At 45.9% G+C, this 4,534-nt stretch overlaps 1 pseudogene; it reads left to right on the top strand.

Annotated features, from left to right (window-relative positions):
* The first annotated feature begins 2,595 nt into the window (after positions 1-2,595).
* On the top strand, positions 2,596-3,951 carry LOC102910672 (tubulin alpha-1B chain-like; annotated as a pseudogene).
* The last annotated feature ends 583 nt before the right edge of the window (positions 3,952-4,534 follow it).

Genomic DNA, 4,534 nt, shown 5'->3' with positions numbered 1-4,534 from the left:
TAAAAGCACAAGAAAGATGGAACAAGAGCTCTGCCCTTGGGGCTGCCAGGGTGTCAGGAGCTCAGAGAGACCTGTGTGGTGCCGACAGGTTCTTGGGGAAGTTGAGAAGGCTCCAACCATGTTAGGAAGGAGGCAGAGAATCTGAGGCATGCACACAAAGGAGTCCGGTATTTGTAGGGTAGAGGGTATTTTTGCAGAGAAAGAAGTGAGACTCAAGCCATGATGGGGGTATCAACTGACAAAAAAAAAAAAATCCTAAGGCAATTTAAATAGAACTCATGTCAGAAGTCATTGGTTTCTGAAATATTTAGGTCAAATGTGACAGAAGCCGTTTCTGAATCATCCCATAAGTCACAACTAGAGCGTCGTTCAGATGCCAGATCCACTCTTCCCATGGGCTGGTGGGGACGATTATAAAGTTAATGATATGACACTTGTCTTACTGTTGGTTAGGGTGTTTGTATTAGCAACGGCAATGGGAGTCATTGGCAGTGGCTGGATTCCTCATATTAATTACTGTAAATAACAGCCCCCAAATAGTGACTATTAGCTTCACTAGTGAACACAGCCAAACACACTTAGAAGAAATAATATGCAAACTTGTACAAGAAACTGAAGAGGAAGAACTAACTTGCGATTCAGTCTCTGAGGTTGGTGTTACCCCAATCCAAACCCACCAAAGACATGACAAGAAAAGACATTACAGATTAATATTTCTCATGGATATAGATGCAAAAATTTGTAATAAACTTGTAGCAAATCAAACCCAATATTGAAAGGGTAAGAGGAAGTTTAGCATAGGAATTCAAGTTTAGTTTAACTTTTGGGGAGGGACATCTAATTTGTCATTTAAAAATTATTTTTTAAATATGCCTTGGTGTGGTAGTACATGCCTTTAATCCCAGCTCTTGGGAGGCAGAGGGAGACAGAGACCAGTGAGTTTGAGGCTAGCCTGGTCTACATAGTAAGCCACAAGATAGCCACAGCTACATAGTGAGATTTTGTCTCAAAAAACAAGACCAACCAAAAATAATTTTTTTATGAGTACACATGTATGTCTGTGTGTGGGTCTGTACATGTGAGTACAATACATGTGTGTCTGTGTGTGGGTCTGTACATGTGAGTACAATACATGCGCATCTGTGTGTGGGTCTGTACATGTGAGTACAGGTGTCTGCAGAGTCCAGAAGAGGGCCAGAATATCTGGAATTACAGGCAGCTGTAGCCACCTGACATGGAACTGAGCCCAGGTCCTCTGCCAGAGCAGTATGTGCTCTTAACTACTGAGCCATCTCTTCAGCCACTAACATGTCACAAAAGGACAAGCTATGTGATGTCTTCACTAGATGAAAAATAAGCAAACATTTGATGAAATCCAACCTTCACTCCTGGATAAAAACTCTTAACAAACTCACTCTAGACCCCTTGCCTGGAGATGTGGTCCAGTATCTTCTAGTAGGTAGTGGGACTTAGCCACAGAATCTTCTGGGTGGGTTGCCAGCTCTTCTCTCTGGTAGGGTAAAAGGGGGGATCAAAGGTAAAGAGTGGGTTACTGGAAGAGGGGCAGGACGCCTGAGAGCCCTGGGTGTGATGTTAGCATCACATCCTTGCACAAATAGTGTCAACTTGACAGAGTCTAAAATCACCTAAGAGACAAACCTCAGCACATGTCTGTGAGGGAGTTTCTAGATTAGGTTAACTGACCCACCCTAAATGCGAACAGCACTATTTCATGAGCAGGGGGTCCTGGACTGAATGAGATGGAAAAAGTGAGTGGAGCACTACCATCCGTCTCTCTGCTACCTGACTTCGGGTACAATGTGACCAGCTGCCTCATGCACCTGTTCTATGTCATCTTCGTCATGGATGTTCTGTTCCTTGTCACTGTGAACCAAAGTAAACCCTGATGGGGGGTAATCTTTTTGTGCACTGTGTCTTTTGTGAAGATGTGTCTTTGCCAAGGCACCTTCTGATTGGTTTAATAAAAGGCTAAATGGCCAGTAGCTAGGTAGATAGAAGTTAGGTGGGACTTGTAGATAGGAAGAGAGTGTGGAGAAAAAGGGCAGGGTCAGGCAGAGTCATGAGCCAGATGCAGAGGAAGGAGGAGATGAACATGCCATGCTGAAAGAAGGTACCTCCACTTGATAGAGCGTAGATAAGAAATATGGGTGAATTTATGTTGTAAGAGCTAGTTAGTAATAAGCCTAAGCTCTTGGCTGAGCATTTATAATTAATAATAAGTCTCTGTGTGGTTGTTTGTGAGCAGGCTGGTGGGACAGAAAACCCTGCCTACAAAATGCTTCCCTTCCTAAGTTGCTTTCATCACAGCAACATGAGAAGTAATTCACAAGTGCCTCTGCTGACCTGTTGATGGTCTTCCTGTCCCTAAAGACTCCTGTGCAGGGGAAAATGACCTGACCTGACAAAGTGATCTACAAGAACACCCCAGGATCTGGAGAGTTAATACTTGACTTCTTTGAGAAATTTCTGAATTTAAAGAGGTTCCAAGATGGTATGACTTCCCTCGACTCTTAGCCATCGGGAATGGTGACCCGTGTCTGCTCTGTCACCCTCACCTCCTAAACCCCTGCTGCCATGAGTGAGTGCATCTCCATCCATGTTGGCCAGGCTGGTATCCAGATCGGCAATGCCCGCTGGGAGCCCTACTGCCTGGAACATGGCATCCAGCCTCACAACCAGATACCAAGTGACCAGACCACTGGGGGAGGAGATGATGCCTTCAACACCTTCTTCAGTGAGACAGGAGCTGGCAAGCGTGTGCCCGCAGTTATTGATGAAGTTCACACTGGGACCTGCAGCCAGATCTTCCACCCTGCGCAGCTCATCCCAGGCAAGGAAGATGCTGCCAACAATGATGCCTGTGGTCACTACACCATTGGCAAGGAGACCACGGACCTTGTCTTGGAGTGAATTCACAAACTGGCCAACCAGTGCACAGGTCCTCAGGGCTTCTTGGTTTTCCACAGCTTTGGTTGGGAACCGGTTGTGGTTTCACATACACCCCCACCCCTGCTGATGGATTAGTTCTCTGTTGATTAAGGAGAGAAGTCCAACTGGAGTTCTCCATTTACCCAGCCCACAGGTTTCCACCAATGTGATTGAGCCCTACAATTCCATCCTCACCACCCTGGAACACTCTGTGCTTTCATGGTAGACAATGTGGCCATCTATGACATCTGTTGTAGAAACCTTGACAATGAGCGCCTGATCTACACTAACTTTAACTGCCTTATTAGCCAGATTGTGTCTTCTATCACTGCTTCCCTCAGATTTAATGGATCTCTAACAGAATTCCAGACCAACTGGGTGTCCTATCCTTGAATCCACTTCCCTTTGGCCACATATGCTGCCTGTCATCTTTGCTGAGAAAGCCTACCATGAGCAGCTTTCAACAATGCCTTATTTGAGCCAGACAACTAGATAGTGAAATGTGACCCTCCCCATGGTAAATACGTGTCTTGCTGCCTGTTGTACCATGGTGATGTTGTGGTTCCCAAAGATGTCAATGCTGCTATTGCTGTCATCAAGCCTATATGCAGCATCCAGTTTGTGGACTGGTGCCCCACTGGCTTCAAGGTTGGCATTAATTACCAGCCTCCCACTGTGGTACCTGGTAGGGACCTGGCCAAGGTACAGAGAGTTGTGTACATGCTGAGCAACACCACAGCCATCACTGAGGCCTGGGCTCTCCTAGATCACAAGTTTGATCTGATGTATGCCAAGTGCACCTTTGTGCACTGGTGTGTGGGTGAGGGTGTGGAGGAGAGGGAGTTCTCTGAAGCCAGTGAGGACATGGCTGCCCTGGAGAAGGATGATGAGGGAGTTGTCGTGGGTTCTTTTGAAGGAGAAGGTGAGAAGGAGAGGCATGCTAATCCATTCTTTCAGCCCCTGGATCATGTCAAACTTCCAGAACTTCCACTTCAACATTAGCTGACAGACATTGATGCTTCTAATTGTGTTATCTTTATTCTGAGATCATATCTTCTCCATGTGTTATCTGTATGTTTTTTTCCCCATGATTGCGGAGGCCCACAGAGGTTTCCTAGTGGGATCTGAGCTTGCTTTACCAAGCAGGGCTGCATTAAGGGATGGCTTGACCACGTGCATGGTTACCTGGTGATTGGAAGAGTCTACCCTTTGCTGTGCTAGAGGAAGGTCTTTTGCTCCACCCCTTGGCATTCCTATAAAAAGCCCTCTTGAAGAGACATAAGAGGCTGATGGATATTGATCCAGGCCCTCCTGAGGCTATCCTGTGTTTCTATCTGTTTCTCTCCCCTCTATCTTTCTATCTAAATATTTCTCACTCTTCCCTCCTCAAGAGTACCCTGGGGAAAAAGTGGGAGCAGGCCTCCCACAAAGAAATGGATAGACCTCAAAGTAAAAGCTTTAAGAAAAAAAAAACACAAATAGATAAAGAGGTTCTAAAGGTAAGGCAGTGGCCACAGTAGCTTTTCAGGATGTGATAGGGGCCCAGGACTGCTACACGGGTCGCATTCTTTGCATACAATCCCCT

The sequence above is a fragment of the Peromyscus maniculatus genome, chromosome 19 (assembly GCF_049852395.1).
Source record: "Peromyscus maniculatus bairdii isolate BWxNUB_F1_BW_parent chromosome 19, HU_Pman_BW_mat_3.1, whole genome shotgun sequence".
Taxonomy (NCBI): domain Eukaryota; kingdom Metazoa; phylum Chordata; class Mammalia; order Rodentia; family Cricetidae; genus Peromyscus; species Peromyscus maniculatus.
This window is presented reverse-complemented; position numbering and strand designations above follow the sequence as displayed.